At 48.6% G+C, this 22,106-nt stretch overlaps 24 non-coding genes across 24 annotated transcripts; all 24 read left to right on the forward strand.

Moving 5' to 3' along the window:
- Positions 1-361: 361 nt before the first annotated feature.
- Positions 362-443, forward strand: Trnas-gcu (transfer RNA serine (anticodon GCU)). Its single transcript has one exon. It is a non-coding gene; the product is annotated as a tRNA-Ser (tRNA).
- An 823-nt stretch (positions 444-1,266) lies between these two features.
- On the forward strand, positions 1,267-1,349 carry Trnas-gcu (transfer RNA serine (anticodon GCU)). Its single transcript has one exon. It is a non-coding gene; the product is annotated as a tRNA-Ser (tRNA).
- Positions 1,350-2,172: 823 nt separating this feature from the next.
- Trnas-gcu (transfer RNA serine (anticodon GCU)) lies at positions 2,173-2,254 on the forward strand. The gene has a single exon. It is a non-coding gene; the product is annotated as a tRNA-Ser (tRNA).
- Positions 2,255-3,077: 823 nt separating this feature from the next.
- Positions 3,078-3,160, forward strand: Trnas-gcu (transfer RNA serine (anticodon GCU)). Its single transcript has one exon. It is a non-coding gene; the product is annotated as a tRNA-Ser (tRNA).
- An 823-nt stretch (positions 3,161-3,983) lies between these two features.
- Positions 3,984-4,066, forward strand: Trnas-gcu (transfer RNA serine (anticodon GCU)). Its single transcript has one exon. It is a non-coding gene; the product is annotated as a tRNA-Ser (tRNA).
- Positions 4,067-4,889: 823 nt separating this feature from the next.
- Trnas-gcu (transfer RNA serine (anticodon GCU)) lies at positions 4,890-4,972 on the forward strand. Its single transcript has one exon. It is a non-coding gene; the product is annotated as a tRNA-Ser (tRNA).
- An 823-nt stretch (positions 4,973-5,795) lies between these two features.
- Positions 5,796-5,878, forward strand: Trnas-gcu (transfer RNA serine (anticodon GCU)). Its single transcript has one exon. It is a non-coding gene; the product is annotated as a tRNA-Ser (tRNA).
- An 823-nt stretch (positions 5,879-6,701) lies between these two features.
- On the forward strand, positions 6,702-6,784 carry Trnas-gcu (transfer RNA serine (anticodon GCU)). Its single transcript has one exon. It is a non-coding gene; the product is annotated as a tRNA-Ser (tRNA).
- An 823-nt stretch (positions 6,785-7,607) lies between these two features.
- Positions 7,608-7,690, forward strand: Trnas-gcu (transfer RNA serine (anticodon GCU)). The gene has a single exon. It is a non-coding gene; the product is annotated as a tRNA-Ser (tRNA).
- An 823-nt stretch (positions 7,691-8,513) lies between these two features.
- Positions 8,514-8,596, forward strand: Trnas-gcu (transfer RNA serine (anticodon GCU)). Its single transcript has one exon. It is a non-coding gene; the product is annotated as a tRNA-Ser (tRNA).
- Positions 8,597-9,419: 823 nt separating this feature from the next.
- Trnas-gcu (transfer RNA serine (anticodon GCU)) lies at positions 9,420-9,502 on the forward strand. The gene has a single exon. It is a non-coding gene; the product is annotated as a tRNA-Ser (tRNA).
- Positions 9,503-10,359: 857 nt separating this feature from the next.
- On the forward strand, positions 10,360-10,442 carry Trnas-gcu (transfer RNA serine (anticodon GCU)). Its single transcript has one exon. It is a non-coding gene; the product is annotated as a tRNA-Ser (tRNA).
- Positions 10,443-11,265: 823 nt separating this feature from the next.
- On the forward strand, positions 11,266-11,348 carry Trnas-gcu (transfer RNA serine (anticodon GCU)). The gene has a single exon. It is a non-coding gene; the product is annotated as a tRNA-Ser (tRNA).
- An 823-nt stretch (positions 11,349-12,171) lies between these two features.
- Trnas-gcu (transfer RNA serine (anticodon GCU)) lies at positions 12,172-12,254 on the forward strand. The gene has a single exon. It is a non-coding gene; the product is annotated as a tRNA-Ser (tRNA).
- Positions 12,255-13,077: 823 nt separating this feature from the next.
- On the forward strand, positions 13,078-13,160 carry Trnas-gcu (transfer RNA serine (anticodon GCU)). The gene has a single exon. It is a non-coding gene; the product is annotated as a tRNA-Ser (tRNA).
- Positions 13,161-14,017: 857 nt separating this feature from the next.
- On the forward strand, positions 14,018-14,100 carry Trnas-gcu (transfer RNA serine (anticodon GCU)). The gene has a single exon. It is a non-coding gene; the product is annotated as a tRNA-Ser (tRNA).
- An 823-nt stretch (positions 14,101-14,923) lies between these two features.
- Positions 14,924-15,006, forward strand: Trnas-gcu (transfer RNA serine (anticodon GCU)). The gene has a single exon. It is a non-coding gene; the product is annotated as a tRNA-Ser (tRNA).
- An 823-nt stretch (positions 15,007-15,829) lies between these two features.
- Positions 15,830-15,912, forward strand: Trnas-gcu (transfer RNA serine (anticodon GCU)). The gene has a single exon. It is a non-coding gene; the product is annotated as a tRNA-Ser (tRNA).
- An 823-nt stretch (positions 15,913-16,735) lies between these two features.
- Trnas-gcu (transfer RNA serine (anticodon GCU)) lies at positions 16,736-16,818 on the forward strand. The gene has a single exon. It is a non-coding gene; the product is annotated as a tRNA-Ser (tRNA).
- Positions 16,819-17,641: 823 nt separating this feature from the next.
- Positions 17,642-17,724, forward strand: Trnas-gcu (transfer RNA serine (anticodon GCU)). Its single transcript has one exon. It is a non-coding gene; the product is annotated as a tRNA-Ser (tRNA).
- Positions 17,725-18,581: 857 nt separating this feature from the next.
- On the forward strand, positions 18,582-18,664 carry Trnas-gcu (transfer RNA serine (anticodon GCU)). Its single transcript has one exon. It is a non-coding gene; the product is annotated as a tRNA-Ser (tRNA).
- An 823-nt stretch (positions 18,665-19,487) lies between these two features.
- On the forward strand, positions 19,488-19,570 carry Trnas-gcu (transfer RNA serine (anticodon GCU)). Its single transcript has one exon. It is a non-coding gene; the product is annotated as a tRNA-Ser (tRNA).
- An 823-nt stretch (positions 19,571-20,393) lies between these two features.
- Trnas-gcu (transfer RNA serine (anticodon GCU)) lies at positions 20,394-20,476 on the forward strand. The gene has a single exon. It is a non-coding gene; the product is annotated as a tRNA-Ser (tRNA).
- An 823-nt stretch (positions 20,477-21,299) lies between these two features.
- Positions 21,300-21,382, forward strand: Trnas-gcu (transfer RNA serine (anticodon GCU)). The gene has a single exon. It is a non-coding gene; the product is annotated as a tRNA-Ser (tRNA).
- Positions 21,383-22,106: the final 724 nt, after the last annotated feature.

Here is a 22,106-nt window from a genome sequence, read left to right on the forward strand (position 1 = left end):
GAAGCAACATCAGCGATGAGGTCAACGAAGGTGACAAATAAATGTTGCGCATCGAGATAATCGCGTCGTTGCGGTAGTTGTTATACTGAATGCACAGGACATTTCTCATTTGCATTAGACAACGCTACACGACGATTCGGTGCTTATTTCTGCAGTAAGTAAGTGGGCCGACTAATTTCCTCCGATCGGATACCGACGTGGGCGGATGCCATCATTAAATGATTCACGAGTGGCAGCTTGGTCAGCTGCACTGCAGCAGGGCGTTACAGCGTTAACACCAGCCACAGTACGATGCGTTTTGGAATCGACAAACGACTTCTTTCCGTAAGGACTAGCGAGGGACGCAGTTTCTGATGTATCAGACGAGGTGGCCGAGTGGTTAAGGCGTTGGACTGCTAATCCAATGTGCTCTGCACGCGTGGGTTCGAATCCCATCCTCCTCGAAGAATTTTACGTAAAGCACCCATTTCGGATCACGCCTTCTACATGCGAAACGCCACTCACTAGTAGCAATGGAACGTGTAGGTGGCAGATAACATCTGTAAGAAATACGAAACTAAACCGCCTACCAATTGGAAGGACACAACATTCGATAGCGTACGTCTTCCGAATCAAACATCACCTCAAGATTTATAAACGAATCGAGGTTTGGCACCATGGCGGTGTTTGGGAACGGTGGTTTCTCACTCATAGTTAAGTGCTTACTTCTCGCAGACATTTTAACGTATCGAGCCAATAATACCCCCAACTGTAGCACAACTGTCGCCTTTCGACAGTTTTGCTTTCCGTCCGACCGCCATATACGGAAGCGATCTGATAGGGCCTGGCTCCATCGCCAACAGCAGGAGCCTCTGGTCTCACAATTCGGCTACGAAGAACGTGGTTTGCTCTTCGAAAGAAACTTGGAAGCAACATCAGCGATGAGGTCAACGAAGGTGACAAATAAATGTTGCGCATCGAGATAATCGCGTCGTTGCGGTAGTTGTTATACTGAATGCACAGGACATTTCTCATTTGCATTAGACAACGCTACACGACGATTCGGTGCTTATTTCTGCAGTAAGTAAGTGGGCCGACTACTTTCCTCCGATCGGATACCGACGTGGACGGATGCCATCATTAAATGATTCACGAGTGGTAGCTTGGTCAGCTGCACTGCAGCAGGGCGTTACAGCGTTAACACCAGCCACAGTACGATGCGTTTTGGAATCGACAAACGACTTCTTTCCGTAAGGACTAGCGAGGGACGCAGTTTCCGATGCATCAGGCGAGGTGGCCGAGTGGTTAAGGCTGTTGGACTGCTAATCCAATGTGCTCTGCACGCGTGGGTTCGAATCCCATCCTCGTCGAAGAATTTTACGTAAAGCACCCATTTCGGATCACGCCTTCTACATGCGAAACGCCACTCACTAGTAGCAATGGAACGTGTAGGTGGCAGATAACATCTGTAAGAAATACGAAACTAAACCGCCTACCAATTGGAAGGACACAACATTCGATAGCGTACGTCTTCCGAATCAAACATCACCTCAAGATTTATAAACGAATCGAGGTTTGGCACCATGGCGGTGTTTGGGAACGGTGGTTTCTCACTCATAGTTAAGTGCTTACTTCTCGCAGACATTTTAACGTATCGAGCCAATAATACCCCCAACTGTAGCACAACTGTCGCCTTTCGACAGTTTTGCTTTCCGTCCGACCGCCATATACGGAAGCGATCTGATAGGGCCTGGCTCCATCGCCAACAGCAGGAGCCTCTGGTCTCACAATTCGGCTACGAAGAACGTGGTTTGCTCTTCGAAAGAAACTTGGAAGCAACATCAGCGATGAGGTCAACGAAGGTGACAAATAAATGTTGCGCATCGAGATAATCGCGTCGTTGCGGTAGTTGTTATACTGAATGCACAGGACATTTCTCATTTGCATTAGACAACGCTACACGACGATTCGGTGCTTATTTCTGCAGTAAGTAAGTGGGCCGACTAATTTCCTCCGATCGGATACCGACGTGGGCGGATGCCATCATTAAATGATTCACGAGTGGCAGCTTGGTCAGCTGCACTGCAGCAGGGCGTTACAGCGTTAACACCAGCCACAGTACGATGCGTTTTGGAATCGACAAACGACTTCTTTCCGTAAGGACTAGCGAGGGACGCAGTTTCTGATGTATCAGACGAGGTGGCCGAGTGGTTAAGGCGTTGGACTGCTAATCCAATGTGCTCTGCACGCGTGGGTTCGAATCCCATCCTCCTCGAAGAATTTTACGTAAAGCACCCATTTCGGATCACGCCTTCTACATGCGAAACGCCACTCACTAGTAGCAATGGAACGTGTAGGTGGCAGATAACATCTGTAAGAAATACGAAACTAAACCGCCTACCAACTGGAAGGACACAACATTCGATAGCGTACGTCTTCCGAATCAAACATCACCTCAAGATTTATAAACGAATCGAGGTTTGGCACCATGGCGGTGTTTGGGAACGGTGGTTTCTCACTCATAGTTAAGTGCTTACTTCTCGCAGACATTTTAACGTATCGAGCCAATAATACCCCCAACTGTAGCACAACTGTCGCCTTTCGACAGTTTTGCTTTCCGTCCGACCGCCATATACGGAAGCGATCTGATAGGGCCTGGCTCCATCGCCAACAGCAGGAGCCTCTGGTCTCACAATTCGGCTACGAAGAACGTGGTTTGCTCTTCGAAAGAAACTTGGAAGCAACATCAGCGATGAGGTCAACGAAGGTGACAAATAAATGTTGCGCATCGAGATAATCGCGTCGTTGCGGTAGTTGTTATACTGAATGCACAGGACATTTCTCATTTGCATTAGACAACGCTACACGACGATTCGGTGCTTATTTCTGCAGTAAGTAAGTGGGCCGACTACTTTCCTCCGATCGGATACCGACGTGGACGGATGCCATCATTAAATGATTCACGAGTGGTAGCTTGGTCAGCTGCACTGCAGCAGGGCGTTACAGCGTTAACACCAGCCACAGTACGATGCGTTTTGGAATCGACAAACGACTTCTTTCCGTAAGGACTAGCGAGGGACGCAGTTTCCGATGCATCAGGCGAGGTGGCCGAGTGGTTAAGGCTGTTGGACTGCTAATCCAATGTGCTCTGCACGCGTGGGTTCGAATCCCATCCTCGTCGAAGAATTTTACGTAAAGCACCCATTTCGGATCACGCCTTCTACATGCGAAACGCCACTCACTAGTAGCAATGGAACGTGTAGGTGGCAGATAACATCTGTAAGAAATACGAAACTAAACCGCCTACCAATTGGAAGGACACAACATTCGATAGCGTACGTCTTCCGAATCAAACATCACCTCAAGATTTATAAACGAATCGAGGTTTGGCACCATGGCGGTGTTTGGGAACGGTGGTTTCTCACTCATAGTTAAGTGCTTACTTCTCGCAGACATTTTAACGTATCGAGCCAATAATACCCCCAACTGTAGCACAACTGTCGCCTTTCGACAGTTTTGCTTTCCGTCCGACCGCCATATACGGAAGCGATCTGATAGGGCCTGGCTCCATCGCCAACAGCAGGAGCCTCTGGTCTCACAATTCGGCTACGAAGAACGTGGTTTGCTCTTCGAAAGAAACTTGGAAGCAACATCAGCGATGAGGTCAACGAAGGTGACAAATAAATGTTGCGCATCGAGATAATCGCGTCGTTGCGGTAGTTGTTATACTGAATGCACAGGACATTTCTCATTTGCATTAGACAACGCTACACGACGATTCGGTGCTTATTTCTGCAGTAAGTAAGTGGGCCGACTACTTTCCTCCGATCGGATACCGACGTGGACGGATGCCATCATTAAATGATTCACGAGTGGGAGCTTGGTCAGCTGCACTGCAGCAGGGCGTTACAGCGTTAACACCAGCCACAGTACGATGCGTTTTGGAATCGACAAACGACTTCTTTCCGTAAGGACTAGCGAGGGACGCAGTTTCCGATGCATCAGGCGAGGTGGCCGAGTGGTTAAGGCTGTTGGACTGCTAATCCAATGTGCTCTGCACGCGTGGGTTCGAATCCCATCCTCGTCGAAAAATTTTACGTAAAGCACCCATTTCGGATCACGCCATCTACATGCGAAACGCCACTCACTAGTAGCAATGGAACGTGTAGGTGGCAGATAACATCTGTAAGAAATACGAAACTAAACCGCCTACCAATTGGAAGGACACAACATTCGATAGCGTACGTCTTCCGAATCAAACATCACCTCAAGATTTATAAACGAATCGAGGTTTGGCACCATGGCGGTGTTTGGGAACGGTGGTTTCTCACTCATAGTTAAGTGCTTACTTCTCGCAGACATTTTAACGTATCGAGCCAATAATACCCCCAACTGTAGCACAACTGTCGCCTTTCGACAGTTTTGCTTTCCGTCCGACCGCCATATACGGAAGCGATCTGATAGGGCCTGGCTCCATCGCCAACAGCAGGAGCCTCTGGTCTCACAATTCGGCTACGAAGAACGTGGTTTGCTCTTCGAAAGAAACTTGGAAGCAACATCAGCGATGAGGTCAACGAAGGTGACAAATAAATGTTGCGCATCGAGATAATCGCGTCGTTGCGGTAGTTGTTATACTGAATGCACAGGACATTTCTCATTTGCATTAGACAACGCTACACGACGATTCGGTGCTTATTTCTGCAGTAAGTAAGTGGGCCGACTACTTTCCTCCGATCGGATACCGACGTGGACGGATGCCATCATTAAATGATTCACGAGTGGGAGCTTGGTCAGCTGCACTGCAGCAGGGCGTTACAGCGTTAACACCAGCCACAGTACGATGCGTTTTGGAATCGACAAACGACTTCTTTCCGTAAGGACTAGCGAGGGACGCAGTTTCCGATGCATCAGGCGAGGTGGCCGAGTGGTTAAGGCTGTTGGACTGCTAATCCAATGTGCTCTGCACGCGTGGGTTCGAATCCCATCCTCGTCGAAGAATTTTACGTAAAGCACCCATTTCGGATCACGCCTTCTACATGCGAAACGCCACTCACTAGTAGCAATGGAACGTGTAGGTGGCAGATAACATCTGTAAGAAATACGAAACTAAACCGCCTACCAATTGGAAGGACACAACATTCGATAGCGTACGTCTTCCGAATCAAACATCACCTCAAGATTTATAAACGAATCGAGGTTTGGCACCATGGCGGTGTTTGGGAACGGTGGTTTCTCACTCATAGTTAAGTGCTTACTTCTCGCAGACATTTTAACGTATCGAGCCAATAATACCCCCAACTGTAGCACAACTGTCGCCTTTCGACAGTTTTGCTTTCCGTCCGACCGCCATATACGGAAGCGATCTGATAGGGCCTGGCTCCATCGCCAACAGCAGGAGCCTCTGGTCTCACAATTCGGCTACGAAGAACGTGGTTTGCTCTTCGAAAGAAACTTGGAAGCAACATCAGCGATGAGGTCAACGAAGGTGACAAATAAATGTTGCGCATCGAGATAATCGCGTCGTTGCGGTAGTTGTTATACTGAATGCACAGGACATTTCTCATTTGCATTAGACAACGCTACACGACGATTCGGTGCTTATTTCTGCAGTAAGTAAGTGGGCCGACTACTTTCCTCCGATCGGATACCGACGTGGACGGATGCCATCATTAAATGATTCACGAGTGGTAGCTTGGTCAGCTGCACTGCAGCAGGGCGTTACAGCGTTAACACCAGCCACAGTACGATGCGTTTTGGAATCGACAAACGACTTCTTTCCGTAAGGACTAGCGAGGGACGCAGTTTCCGATGCATCAGGCGAGGTGGCCGAGTGGTTAAGGCTGTTGGACTGCTAATCCAATGTGCTCTGCACGCGTGGGTTCGAATCCCATCCTCGTCGAAGAATTTTACGTAAAGCACCCATTTCGGATCACGCCTTCTACATGCGAAACGCCACTCACTAGTAGCAATGGAACGTGTAGGTGGCAGATAACATCTGTAAGAAATACGAAACTAAACCGCCTACCAATTGGAAGGACACAACATTCGATAGCGTACGTCTTCCGAATCAAACATCACCTCAAGATTTATAAACGAATCGAGGTTTGGCACCATGGCGGTGTTTGGGAACGGTGGTTTCTCACTCATAGTTAAGTGCTTACTTCTCGCAGACATTTTAACGTATCGAGCCAATAATACCCCCAACTGTAGCACAACTGTCGCCTTTCGACAGTTTTGCTTTCCGTCCGACCGCCATATACGGAAGCGATCTGATAGGGCCTGGCTCCATCGCCAACAGCAGGAGCCTCTGGTCTCACAATTCGGCTACGAAGAACGTGGTTTGCTCTTCGAAAGAAACTTGGAAGCAACATCAGCGATGAGGTCAACGAAGGTGACAAATAAATGTTGCGCATCGAGATAATCGCGTCGTTGCGGTAGTTGTTATACTGAATGCACAGGACATTTCTCATTTGCATTAGACAACGCTACACGACGATTCGGTGCTTATTTCTGCAGTAAGTAAGTGGGCCGACTACTTTCCTCCGATCGGATACCGACGTGGACGGATGCCATCATTAAATGATTCACGAGTGGGAGCTTGGTCAGCTGCACTGCAGCAGGGCGTTACAGCGTTAACACCAGCCACAGTACGATGCGTTTTGGAATCGACAAACGACTTCTTTCCGTAAGGACTAGCGAGGGACGCAGTTTCCGATGCATCAGGCGAGGTGGCCGAGTGGTTAAGGCTGTTGGACTGCTAATCCAATGTGCTCTGCACGCGTGGGTTCGAATCCCATCCTCGTCGAAAAATTTTACGTAAAGCACCCATTTCGGATCACGCCTTCTACATGCGAAACGCCACTCACTAGTAGCAATGGAACGTGTAGGTGGCAGATAACATCTGTAAGAAATACGAAACTAAACCGCCTACCAATTGGAAGGACACAACATTCGATAGCGTACGTCTTCCGAATCAAACATCACCTCAAGATTTATAAACGAATCGAGGTTTGGCACCATGGCGGTGTTTGGGAACGGTGGTTTCTCACTCATAGTTAAGTGCTTACTTCTCGCAGACATTTTAACGTATCGAGCCAATAATACCCCCAACTGTAGCACAACTGTCGCCTTTCGACAGTTTTGCTTTCCGTCCGACCGCCATATACGGAAGCGATCTGATAGGGCCTGGCTCCATCGCCAACAGCAGGAGCCTCTGGTCTCACAATTCGGCTACGAAGAACGTGGTTTGCTCTTCGAAAGAAACTTGGAAGCAACATCAGCGATGAGGTCAACGAAGGTGACAAATAAATGTTGCGCATCGAGATAATCGCGTCGTTGCGGTAGTTGTTATACTGAATGCACAGGACATTTCTCATTTGCATTAGACAACGCTACACGACGATTCGGTGCTTATTTCTGCAGTAAGTAAGTGGGCCGACTACTTTCCTCCGATCGGATACCGACGTGGACGGATGCCATCATTAAATGATTCACGAGTGGGAGCTTGGTCAGCTGCACTGCAGCAGGGCGTTACAGCGTTAACACCAGCCACAGTACGATGCGTTTTGGAATCGACAAACGACTTCTTTCCGTAAGGACTAGCGAGGGACGCAGTTTCCGATGCATCAGGCGAGGTGGCCGAGTGGTTAAGGCTGTTGGACTGCTAATCCAATGTGCTCTGCACGCGTGGGTTCGAATCCCATCCTCGTCGAAGAATTTTACGTAAAGCACCCATTTCGGATCACGCCTTCTACATGCGAAACGCCACTCACTAGTAGCAATGGAACGTGTAGGTGGCAGATAACATCTGTAAGAAATACGAAACTAAACCGCCTACCAATTGGAAGGACACAACATTCGATAGCGTACGTCTTCCGAATCAAACATCACCTCAAGATTTATAAACGAATCGAGGTTTGGCACCATGGCGGTGTTTGGGAACGGTGGTTTCTCACTCATAGTTAAGTGCTTACTTCTCGCAGACATTTTAACGTATCGAGCCAATAATACCCCCAACTGTAGCACAACTGTCGCCTTTCGACAGTTTTGCTTTCCGTCCGACCGCCATATACGGAAGCGATCTGATAGGGCCTGGCTCCATCGCCAACAGCAGGAGCCTCTGGTCTCACAATTCGGCTACGAAGAACGTGGTTTGCTCTTCGAAAGAAACTTGGAAGCAACATCAGCGATGAGGTCAACGAAGGTGACAAATAAATGTTGCGCATCGAGATCATCGCGTCGTTGCGGTAGTTGTTATACTGAATGCACAGGACATTTCTCATTTGCATTAGACAACGCTACACGACGATTCGGTGCTTATTTCTGCAGTAAGTAAGTGGGCCGACTACTTTCCTCCGATCGGATACCGACGTGGACGGATGCCATCATTAAATGATTCACGAGTGGGAGCTTGGTCAGCTGCACTGCAGCAGGGCGTTACAGCGTTAACACCAGCCACAGTACGATGCGTTTTGGAATCGACAAACGACTTCTTTCCGTAAGGACTAGCGAGGGACGCAGTTTCCGATGCATCAGGCGAGGTGGCCGAGTGGTTAAGGCTGTTGGACTGCTAATCCAATGTGCTCTGCACGCGTGGGTTCGAATCCCATCCTCGTCGAAGAATTTTACGTAAAGCACCCATTTCGGATCACGCCTTCTACATGCGAAACGCCACTCACTAGTAGCAATGGAACGTGTAGGTGGCAGATAACATCTGTAAGAAATACGAAACTAAACCGCCTACCAATTGGAAGGACACAACATTCGATAGCGTACGTCTTCCGAATCAAACATCACCTCAAGATTTATAAACGAATCGAGGTTTGGCACCATGGCGGTGTTTGGGAACGGTGGTTTCTCACTCATAGTTAAGTGCTTACTTCTCGCAGACATTTTAACGTATCGAGCCAATAATACCCCCAACTGTAGCACAACTGTCGCCTTTCGACAGTTTTGCTTTCCGTCCGACCGCCATATACGGAAGCGATCTGATAGGGCCTGGCTCCATCGCCAACAGCAGGAGCCTCTGGTCTCACAATTCGGCTACGAAGAACGTGGTTTGCTCTTCGAAAGAAACTTGGAAGCAACATCAGCGATGAGGTCAACGAAGGTGACAAATAAATGTTGCGCATCGAGATAATCGCGTCGTTGCGGTAGTTGTTATACTGAATGCACAGGACATTTCTCATTTGCATTAGACAACGCTACACGACGATTCGGTGCTTATTTCTGCAGTAAGTAAGTGGGCCGACTACTTTCCTCCGATCGGATACCGACGTGGACGGATGCCATCATTAAATGATTCACGAGTGGGAGCTTGGTCAGCTGCACTGCAGCAGGGCGTTACAGCGTTAACACCAGCCACAGTACGATGCGTTTTGGAATCGACAAACGACTTCTTTCCGTAAGGACTAGCGAGGGACGCAGTTTCCGATGCATCAGGCGAGGTGGCCGAGTGGTTAAGGCTGTTTGACTGCTAATCCAATGTGCTCTGCACGCGTGGGTTCGAATCCCATCCTCGTCGAAGAATTTTACGTAAAGCACCCATTTCGGATCACGCCTTCTACATGCGAAACGCCACTCACTAGTAGCAATGGAACGTGTAGGTGGCAGATAACATCTGTAAGAAATACGAAACTAAACCGCCTACCAATTGGAAGGACACAACATTCGATAGCGTACGTCTTCCGAATCAAACATCACCTCAAGATTTATAAACGAATCGAGGTTTGGCATCATGGCGGTGTTTGGGAACGGTGGTTTCTCACTCATTGTTAAGTGCTTACTTCTCGCAGACATTTTAACGTATCGAGCCAATAATACCCCCAACTGTAGCACAACTGTCGCCTTTCGACAGTTTTGCTTTCCGTCCGACCGCCATATACGGAAGCGATCTGATAGGGCCTGGCTCCATCGCCAACAGCAGGAGCCTCTGGTCTCACAATTCGGCTACGAAGAACGTGGTTTGCTCTTCGAAAGAAACTTGGAAGCAACATCAGCGATGAGGTCAACGAAGGTGACAAATAAATGTTGCGCATCGAGATCATCGCGTCGTTGCGGTAGTTGTTATACTGAATGCACAGGTAGTGCTCAGAGCCATTTGAACTGAATGCACAGGACATTTCTCATTTGCATTAGACAACGCTACACGACGATTCGGTGCTTATTTCTGCAGTAAGTAAGTGGGCCGACTACTTTCCTCCGATCGGATACCGACGTGGACGGATGCCATCATTAAATGATTCACGAGTGGGAGCTTGGTCAGCTGCACTGCAGCAGGGCGTTACAGCGTTAACACCAGCCACAGTACGATGCGTTTTGGAATCGACAAACGACTTCTTTCCGTAAGGACTAGCGAGGGACGCAGTTTCCGATGCATCAGGCGAGGTGGCCGAGTGGTTAAGGCTGTTGGACTGCTAATCCAATGTGCTCTGCACGCGTGGGTTCGAATCCCATCCTCGTCGAAGAATTTTACGTAAAGCACCCATTTCGGATCACGCCTTCTACATGCGAAACGCCACTCACTAGTAGCAATGGAACGTGTAGGTGGCAGATAACATCTGTAAGAAATACGAAACTAAACCGCCTACCAATTGGAAGGACACAACATTCGATAGCGTACGTCTTCCGAATCAAACATCACCTCAAGATTTATAAACGAATCGAGGTTTGGCACCATGGCGGTGTTTGGGAACGGTGGTTTCTCACTCATAGTTAAGTGCTTACTTCTCGCAGACATTTTAACGTATCGAGCCAATAATACCCCCAACTGTAGCACAACTGTCGCCTTTCGACAGTTTTGCTTTCCGTCCGACCGCCATATACGGAAGCGATCTGATAGGGCCTGGCTCCATCGCCAACAGCAGGAGCCTCTGGTCTCACAATTCGGCTACGAAGAACGTGGTTTGCTCTTCGAAAGAAACTTGGAAGCAACATCAGCGATGAGGTCAACGAAGGTGACAAATAAATGTTGCGCATCGAGATAATCGCGTCGTTGCGGTAGTTGTTATACTGAATGCACAGGACATTTCTCATTTGCATTAGACAACGCTACACGACGATTCGGTGCTTATTTCTGCAGTAAGTAAGTGGGCCGACTACTTTCCTCCGATCGGATACCGACGTGGACGGATGCCATCATTAAATGATTCACGAGTGGGAGCTTGGTCAGCTGCACTGCAGCAGGGCGTTACAGCGTTAACACCAGCCACAGTACGATGCGTTTTGGAATCGACAAACGACTTCTTTCCGTAAGGACTAGCGAGGGACGCAGTTTCCGATGCATCAGGCGAGGTGGCCGAGTGGTTAAGGCTGTTGGACTGCTAATCCAATGTGCTCTGCACGCGTGGGTTCGAATCCCATCCTCGTCGAAGAATTTTACGTAAAGCACCCATTTCGGATCACGCCTTCTACATGCGAAACGCCACTCACTAGTAGCAATGGAACGTGTAGGTGGCAGATAACATCTGTAAGAAATACGAAACTAAACCGCCTACCAATTGGAAGGACACAACATTCGATAGCGTACGTCTTCCGAATCAAACATCACCTCAAGATTTATAAACGAATCGAGGTTTGGCACCATGGCGGTGTTTGGGAACGGTGGTTTCTCACTCATAGTTAAGTGCTTACTTCTCGCAGACATTTTAACGTATCGAGCCAATAATACCCCCAACTGTAGCACAACTGTCGCCTTTCGACAGTTTTGCTTTCCGTCCGACCGCCATATACGGAAGCGATCTGATAGGGCCTGGCTCCATCGCCAACAGCAGGAGCCTCTGGTCTCACAATTCGGCTACGAAGAACGTGGTTTGCTCTTCGAAAGAAACTTGGAAGCAACATCAGCGATGAGGTCAACGAAGGTGACAAATAAATGTTGCGCATCGAGATCATCGCGTCGTTGCGGTAGTTGTTATACTGAATGCACAGGACATTTCTCATTTGCATTAGACAACGCTACACGACGATTCGGTGCTTATTTCTGCAGTAAGTAAGTGGGCCGACTACTTTCCTCCGATCGGATACCGACGTGGACGGATGCCATCATTAAATGATTCACGAGTGGGAGCTTGGTCAGCTGCACTGCAGCAGGGCGTTACAGCGTTAACACCAGCCACAGTACGATGCGTTTTGGAATCGACAAACGACTTCTTTCCGTAAGGACTAGCGAGGGACGCAGTTTCCGATGCATCAGGCGAGGTGGCCGAGTGGTTAAGGCTGTTGGACTGCTAATCCAATGTGCTCTGCACGCGTGGGTTCGAATCCCATCCTCGTCGAAGAATTTTACGTAAAGCACCCATTTCGGATCACGCCTTCTACATGCGAAACGCCACTCACTAGTAGCAATGGAACGTGTAGGTGGCAGATAACATCTGTAAGAAATACGAAACTAAACCGCCTACCAATTGGAAGGACACAACATTCGATAGCGTACGTCTTCCGAATCAAACATCACCTCAAGATTTATAAACGAATCGAGGTTTGGCACCATGGCGGTGTTTGGGAACGGTGGTTTCTCACTCATAGTTAAGTGCTTACTTCTCGCAGACATTTTAACGTATCGAGCCAATAATACCCCCAACTGTAGCACAACTGTCGCCTTTCGACAGTTTTGCTTTCCGTCCGACCGCCATATACGGAAGCGATCTGATAGGGCCTGGCTCCATCGCCAACAGCAGGAGCCTCTGGTCTCACAATTCGGCTACGAAGAACGTGGTTTGCTCTTCGAAAGAAACTTGGAAGCAACATCAGCGATGAGGTCAACGAAGGTGACAAATAAATGTTGCGCATCGAGATAATCGCGTCGTTGCGGTAGTTGTTATACTGAATGCACAGGACATTTCTCATTTGCATTAGACAACGCTACACGACGATTCGGTGCTTATTTCTGCAGTAAGTAAGTGGGCCGACTACTTTCCTCCGATCGGATACCGACGTGGACGGATGCCATCATTAAATGATTCACGAGTGGGAGCTTGGTCAGCTGCACTGCAGCAGGGCGTTACAGCGTTAACACCAGCCACAGTACGATGCGTTTTGGAATCGACAAACGACTTCTTTCCGTAAGGACTAGCGAGGGACGCAGTTTCCGATGCATCAGGCGAGGTGGCCGAGTGGTTAAGGCTGTTTGACTGCTAATCCAATGTGCTCTGCACGCGTGGGTTCGAATCCCATCCTCCTCGAAGAATTTTACGTAAAGCACCCATTTCGGATCACGCCTTCTACATGCGAAACGCCACTCACTAGTAGCAATGGAACGTGTAGGTGGCAGATAACATCTGTAAGAAATACGAAACTAAACCGCCTACCAATTGGAAGGACACAACATTCGATAGCGTACGTCTTCCGAATCAAACATCACCTCAAGATTTATAAACGAATCGAGGTTTGGCATCATGGCGGTGTTTGGGAACGGTGGTTTCTCACTCATTGTTAAGTGCTTACTTCTCGCAGACATTTTAACGTATCGAGCCAATAATACCCCCAACTGTAGCACAACTGTCGCCTTTCGACAGTTTTGCTTTCCGTCCGACCGCCATATACGGAAGCGATCTGATAGGGCCTGGCTCCATCGCCAACAGCAGGAGCCTCTGGTCTCACAATTCGGCTACGAAGAACGTGGTTTGCTCTTCGAAAGAAACTTGGAAGCAACATCAGCGATGAGGTCAACGAAGGTGACAAATAAATGTTGCGCATCGAGATCATCGCGTCGTTGCGGTAGTTGTTATACTGAATGCACAGGTAGTGCTCAGAGCCATTTGAACTGAATGCACAGGACATTTCTCATTTGCATTAGACAACGCTACACGACGATTCGGTGCTTATTTCTGCAGTAAGTAAGTGGGCCGACTACTTTCCTCCGATCGGATACCGACGTGGACGGATGCCATCATTAAATGATTCACGAGTGGGAGCTTGGTCAGCTGCACTGCAGCAGGGCGTTACAGCGTTAACACCAGCCACAGTACGATGCGTTTTGGAATCGACAAACGACTTCTTTCCGTAAGGACTAGCGAGGGACGCAGTTTCCGATGCATCAGGCGAGGTGGCCGAGTGGTTAAGGCTGTTGGACTGCTAATCCAATGTGCTCTGCACGCGTGGGTTCGAATCCCATCCTCGTCGAAGAATTTTACGTAAAGCACCCATTTCGGATCACGCCTTCTACATGCGAAACGCCACTCACTAGTAGCAATGGAACGTGTAGGTGGCAGATAACATCTGTAAGAAATACGAAACTAAACCGCCTACCAATTGGAAGGACACAACATTCGATAGCGTACGTCTTCCGAATCAAACATCACCTCAAGATTTATAAACGAATCGAGGTTTGGCACCATGGCGGTGTTTGGGAACGGTGGTTTCTCACTCATAGTTAAGTGCTTACTTCTCGCAGACATTTTAACGTATCGAGCCAATAATACCCCCAACTGTAGCACAACTGTCGCCTTTCGACAGTTTTGCTTTCCGTCCGACCGCCATATACGGAAGCGATCTGATAGGGCCTGGCTCCATCGCCAACAGCAGGAGCCTCTGGTCTCACAATTCGGCTACGAAGAACGTGGTTTGCTCTTCGAAAGAAACTTGGAAGCAACATCAGCGATGAGGTCAACGAAGGTGACAAATAAATGTTGCGCATCGAGATAATCGCGTCGTTGCGGTAGTTGTTATACTGAATGCACAGGACATTTCTCATTTGCATTAGACAACGCTACACGACGATTCGGTGCTTATTTCTGCAGTAAGTAAGTGGGCCGACTACTTTCCTCCGATCGGATACCGACGTGGACGGATGCCATCATTAAATGATTCACGAGTGGGAGCTTGGTCAGCTGCACTGCAGCAGGGCGTTACAGCGTTAACACCAGCCACAGTACGATGCGTTTTGGAATCGACAAACGACTTCTTTCCGTAAGGACTAGCGAGGGACGCAGTTTCCGATGCATCAGGCGAGGTGGCCGAGTGGTTAAGGCTGTTGGACTGCTAATCCAATGTGCTCTGCACGCGTGGGTTCGAATCCCATCCTCGTCGAAGAATTTTACGTAAAGCACCCATTTCGGATCACGCCTTCTACATGCGAAACGCCACTCACTAGTAGCAATGGAACGTGTAGGTGGCAGATAACATCTGTAAGAAATACGAAACTAAACCGCCTACCAATTGGAAGGACACAACATTCGATAGCGTACGTCTTCCGAATCAAACATCACCTCAAGATTTATAAACGAATCGAGGTTTGGCACCATGGCGGTGTTTGGGAACGGTGGTTTCTCACTCATAGTTAAGTGCTTACTTCTCGCAGACATTTTAACGTATCGAGCCAATAATACCCCCAACTGTAGCACAACTGTCGCCTTTCGACAGTTTTGCTTTCCGTCCGACCGCCATATACGGAAGCGATCTGATAGGGCCTGGCTCCATCGCCAACAGCAGGAGCCTCTGGTCTCACAATTCGGCTACGAAGAACGTGGTTTGCTCTTCGAAAGAAACTTGGAAGCAACATCAGCGATGAGGTCAACGAAGGTGACAAATAAATGTTGCGCATCGAGATCATCGCGTCGTTGCGGTAGTTGTTATACTGAATGCACAGGACATTTCTCATTTGCATTAGACAACGCTACACGACGATTCGGTGCTTATTTCTGCAGTAAGTAAGTGGGCCGACTAATTTCCTCCGATCGGATACCGACGTGGACGGATGCCATCATTAAATGATTCACGAGTGGGAGCTTGGTCAGCTGCACTGCAGCAGGGCGTTACAGCGTTAACACCAGCCACAGTACGATGCGTTTTGGAATCGACAAACGACTTCTTTCCGTAAGGACTAGCGAGGGACGCAGTTTCCGATGCATCAGGCGAGGTGGCCGAGTGGTTAAGGCTGTTGGACTGCTAATCCAATGTGCTCTGCACGCGTGGGTTCGAATCCCATCCTCGTCGAAGAATTTTACGTAAAGCACCCATTTCGGATCACGCCTTCTACATGCGAAACGCCACTCACTAGTAGCAATGGAACGTGTAGGTGGCAGATAACATCTGTAAGAAATACGAAACTAAACCGCCTACCAATTGGAAGGACACAACATTCGATAGCGTACGTCTTCCGAATCAAACATCACCTCAAGATTTATAAACGAATCGAGGTTTGGCACCATGGCGGTGTTTGGGAACGGTGGTTTCTCACTCATAGTTAAGTGCTTACTTCTCGCAGACATTTTAACGTATCGAGCCAATAATACCCCCAACTGTAGCACAACTGTCGCCTTTCGACAGTTTTGCTTTCCGTCCGACCGCCATATACGGAAGCGATCTGATAGGGCCTGGCTCCATCGCCAACAGCAGGAGCCTCTGGTCTCACAATTCGGCTACGAAGAACGTGGTTTGCTCTTCGAAAGAAACTTGGAAGCAACATCAGCGATGAGGTCAACGAAGGTGACAAATAAATGTTGCGCATCGAGATCATCGCGTCGTTGCGGTAGTTGTTATACTGAATGCACAGGACATTTCTCATTTGCATTAGACAACGCTACACGACGATTCGGTGCTTATTTCTGCAGTAAGTAAGTGGGCCGACTAATTTCCTCCGATCGGATACCGACGTGGACGGATGCCATCATTAAATGATTCACGAGTGGGAGCTTGGTCAGCTGCACTGCAGCAGGGCGTTACAGCGTTAACACCAGCCACAGTACGATGCGTTTTGGAATCGACAAACGACTTCTTTCCGTAAGGACTAGCGAGGGACGCAGTTTCCGATGCATCAGGCGAGGTGGCCGAGTGGTTAAGGCTGTTGGACTGCTAATCCAATGTGCTCTGCACGCGTGGGTTCGAATCCCATCCTCGTCGAAGAATTTTACGTAAAGCACCCATTTCGGATCACGCCTTCTACATGCGAAACGCCACTCACTAGTAGCAATGGAACGTGTAGGTGGCAGATAACATCTGTAAGAAATACGAAACTAAACCGCCTACCAATTGGAAGGACACAACATTCGATAGCGTACGTCTTCCGAATCAAACATCACCTCAAGATTTATAAACGAATCGAGGTTTGGCACCATGGCGGTGTTTGGGAACGGTGGTTTCTCACTCATAGTTAAGTGCTTACTTCTCGCAGACATTTTAACGTATCGAGCCAATAATACCCCCAACTGTAGCACAACTGTCGCCTTTCGACAGTTTTGCTTTCCGTCCGACCGCCATATACGGAAGCGATCTGATAGGGCCTGGCTCCATCGCCAACAGCAGGAGCCTCTGGTCTCACAATTCGGCTACGAAGAACGTGGTTTGCTCTTCGAAAGAAACTTGGAAGCAACATCAGCGATGAGGTCAACGAAGGTGACAAATAAATGTTGCGCATCGAGATAATCGCGTCGTTGCGGTAGTTGTTATACTGAATGCACAGGACATTTCTCATTTGCATTAGACAACGCTACACGACGATTCGGTGCTTATTTCTGCAGTAAGTAAGTGGGCCGACTACTTTCCTCCGATCGGATACCGACGTGGACGGATGCCATCATTAAATGATTCACGAGTGGGAGCTTGGTCAGCTGCACTGCAGCAGGGCGTTACAGCGTTAACACCAGCCACAGTACGATGCGTTTTGGAATCGACAAACGACTTCTTTCCGTAAGGACTAGCGAGGGACGCAGTTTCCGATGCATCAGGCGAGGTGGCCGAGTGGTTAAGGCTGTTTGACTGCTAATCCAATGTGCTCTGCACGCGTGGGTTCGAATCCCATCCTCGTCGAAGAATTTTACGTAAAGCACCCATTTCGGATCACGCCTTCTACATGCGAAACGCCACTCACTAGTAGCAATGGAACGTGTAGGTGGCAGATAACATCTGTAAGAAATACGAAACTAAACCGCCTACCAATTGGAAGGACACAACATTCGATAGCGTACGTCTTCCGAATCAAACATCACCTCAAGATTTATAAACGAATCGAGGTTTGGCATCATGGCGGTGTTTGGGAACGGTGGTTTCTCACTCATTGTTAAGTGCTTACTTCTCGCAGACATTTTAACGTATCGAGCCAATAATACCCCCAACTGTAGCACAACTGTCGCCTTTCGACAGTTTTGCTTTCCGTCCGACCGCCATATACGGAAGCGATCTGATAGGGCCTGGCTCCATCGCCAACAGCAGGAGCCTCTGGTCTCACAATTCGGCTACGAAGAACGTGGTTTGCTCTTCGAAAGAAACTTGGAAGCAACATCAGCGATGAGGTCAACGAAGGTGACAAATAAATGTTGCGCATCGAGATCATCGCGTCGTTGCGGTAGTTGTTATACTGAATGCACAGGTAGTGCTCAGAGCCATTTGAACTGAATGCACAGGACATTTCTCATTTGCATTAGACAACGCTACACGACGATTCGGTGCTTATTTCTGCAGTAAGTAAGTGGGCCGACTACTTTCCTCCGATCGGATACCGACGTGGACGGATGCCATCATTAAATGATTCACGAGTGGGAGCTTGGTCAGCTGCACTGCAGCAGGGCGTTACAGCGTTAACACCAGCCACAGTACGATGCGTTTTGGAATCGACAAACGACTTCTTTCCGTAAGGACTAGCGAGGGACGCAGTTTCCGATGCATCAGGCGAGGTGGCCGAGTGGTTAAGGCTGTTGGACTGCTAATCCAATGTGCTCTGCACGCGTGGGTTCGAATCCCATCCTCGTCGAAGAATTTTACGTAAAGCACCCATTTCGGATCACGCCTTCTACATGCGAAACGCCACTCACTAGTAGCAATGGAACGTGTAGGTGGCAGATAACATCTGTAAGAAATACGAAACTAAACCGCCTACCAATTGGAAGGACACAACATTCGATAGCGTACGTCTTCCGAATCAAACATCACCTCAAGATTTATAAACGAATCGAGGTTTGGCACCATGGCGGTGTTTGGGAACGGTGGTTTCTCACTCATAGTTAAGTGCTTACTTCTCGCAGACATTTTAACGTATCGAGCCAATAATACCCCCAACTGTAGCACAACTGTCGCCTTTCGACAGTTTTGCTTTCCGTCCGACCGCCATATACGGAAGCGATCTGATAGGGCCTGGCTCCATCGCCAACAGCAGGAGCCTCTGGTCTCACAATTCGGCTACGAAGAACGTGGTTTGCTCTTCGAAAGAAACTTGGAAGCAACATCAGCGATGAGGTCAACGAAGGTGACAAATAAATGTTGCGCATCGAGATAATCGCGTCGTTGCGGTAGTTGTTATACTGAATGCACAGGACATTTCTCATTTGCATTAGACAACGCTACACGACGATTCGGTGCTTATTTCTGCAGTAAGTAAGTGGGCCGACTACTTTCCTCCGATCGGATACCGACGTGGACGGATGCCATCATTAAATGATTCACGAGTGGGAGCTTGGTCAGCTGCACTGCAGCAGGGCGTTACAGCGTTAACACCAGCCACAGTACGATGCGTTTTGGAATCGACAAACGACTTCTTTCCGTAAGGACTAGCGAGGGACGCAGTTTCCGATGCATCAGGCGAGGTGGCCGAGTGGTTAAGGCTGTTGGACTGCTAATCCAATGTGCTCTGCACGCGTGGGTTCGAATCCCATCCTCGTCGAAGAATTTTACGTAAAGCACCCATTTCGGATCACGCCTTCTACATGCGAAACGCCACTCACTAGTAGCAATGGAACGTGTAGGTGGCAGATAACATCTGTAAGAAATACGAAACTAAACCGCCTACCAATTGGAAGGACACAACATTCGATAGCGTACGTCTTCCGAATCAAACATCACCTCAAGATTTATAAACGAATCGAGGTTTGGCACCATGGCGGTGTTTGGGAACGGTGGTTTCTCACTCATAGTTAAGTGCTTACTTCTCGCAGACATTTTAACGTATCGAGCCAATAATACCCCCAACTGTAGCACAACTGTCGCCTTTCGACAGTTTTGCTTTCCGTCCGACCGCCATATACGGAAGCGATCTGATAGGGCCTGGCTCCATCGCCAACAGCAGGAGCCTCTGGTCTCACAATTCGGCTACGAAGAACGTGGTTTGCTCTTCGAAAGAAACTTGGAAGCAACATCAGCGATGAGGTCAACGAAGGTGACAAATAAATGTTGCGCATCGAGATCATCGCGTCGTTGCGGTAGTTGTTATACTGAATGCACAGGACATTTCTCATTTGCATTAGACAACGCTACACGACGATTCGGTGCTTATTTCTGCAGTAAGTAAGTGGGCCGACTAATTTCCTCCGATCGGATACCGACGTGGACGGATGCCATCATTAAATGATTCACGAGTGGGAGCTTGGTCAGCTGCACTGCAGCAGGGCGTTACAGCGTTAACACCAGCCACAGTACGATGCGTTTTGGAATCGACAAACGACTTCTTTCCGTAAGGACTAGCGAGGGACGCAGTTTCCGATGCATCAGGCGAGGTGGCCGAGTGGTTAAGGCTGTTGGACTGCTAATCCAATGTGCTCTGCACGCGTGGGTTCGAATCCCATCCTCGTCGAAGAATTTTACGTAAAGCACCCATTTCGGATCACGCCTTCTACATGCGAAACGCCACTCACTAGTAGCAATGGAACGTGTAGGTGGCAGATAACATCTGTAAGAAATACGAAACTAAACCGCCTACCAATTGGAAGGACACAACATTCGATAGCGTACGTCTTCCGAATCAAACATCACCTCAAGATTTATAAACGAATCGAGGTTTGGCACCATGGCGGTGTTTGGGAACGGTGGTTTCTCACTCATAGTTAAGTGCTTACTTCTCGCAGACATTTTAACGTATCGAGCCAATAATACCCCCAACTGTAGCACAACTGTCGCCTTTCGACAGTTTTGCTTTCCGTCCGACCGCCATATACGGAAGCGATCTGATAGGGCCTGGCTCCATCGCCAACAGCAGGAGCCTCTGGTCTCACAATTCGGCTACGAAGAACGTGGTTTGCTCTTCGAAAGAAACTTGGAAGCAACATCAGCGATGAGGTCAACGAAGGTGACAAATAAATGTTGCGCATCGAGATAATCGCGTCGTTGCGGTAGTTGTTATACTGAATGCACAGGACATTTCTCATTTGCATTAGACAACGCTACACGACGATTCGGTGCTTATTTCTGCAGTAAGTAAGTGGGCCGACTACTTTCCTCCGATCGGATACCGACGTGGACGGATGCCATCATTAAATGATTCACGAGTGGGAGCTTGGTCAGCTGCACTGCAGCAGGGCGTTACAGCGTTAACACCAGCCACAGTACGATGCGTTTTGGAATCGACAAACGACTTCTTTCCGTAAGGACTAGCGAGGGACGCAGTTTCCGATGCATCAGGCGAGGTGGCCGAGTGGTTAAGGCTGTTGGACTGCTAATCCAATGTGCTCTGCACGCGTGGGTTCGAATCCCATCCTCGTCGAAGAATTTTACGTAAAGCACCCATTTCGGATCACGCCTTCTACATGCGAAACGCCACTCACTAGTAGCAATGGAACGTGTAGGTGGCAGATAACATCTGTAAGAAATACGAAACTAAACCGCCTACCAATTGGAAGGACACAACATTCGATAGCGTACGTCTTCCGAATCAAACATCACCTCAAGATTTATAAACGAATCGAGGTTTGGCACCATGGCGGTGTTTGGGAACGGTGGTTTCTCACTCATAGTTAAGTGCTTACTTCTCGCAGACATTTTAACGTATCGAGCCAATAATACCCCCAACTGTAGCACAACTGTCGCCTTTCGACAGTTTTGCTTTCCGTCCGACCGCCATATACGGAAGCGATCTGATAGGGCCTGGCTCCATCGCCAACAGCAGGAGCCTCTGGTCTCACAATTCGGCTACGAAGAACGTGGTTTGCTCTTCGAAAGAAACTTGGAAGCAACATCAGCGATGAGGTCAACGAAGGTGACAAATAAATGTTGCGCATCGAGATAATCGCGTCGTTGCGGTAGTTGTTATACTGAATGCACAGGACGTTTCTCATTTGCATTAGACAACGCTACACGACGATTCGGTGCTTATTTCTGCAGTAAGTAAGTGGGCCGACTACTTTCCTCCGATCGGATACCGACGTGGACGGATGCCATCATTAAATGATTCACGAGTGGGAGCTTGGTCAGCTGCACTGCAGCAGGGC

The sequence above is a fragment of the Schistocerca cancellata genome, chromosome 2, assembly GCF_023864275.1.
Source record: "Schistocerca cancellata isolate TAMUIC-IGC-003103 chromosome 2, iqSchCanc2.1, whole genome shotgun sequence".
Classification (NCBI taxonomy): Eukaryota; Metazoa; Arthropoda; class Insecta; order Orthoptera; family Acrididae; genus Schistocerca; species Schistocerca cancellata.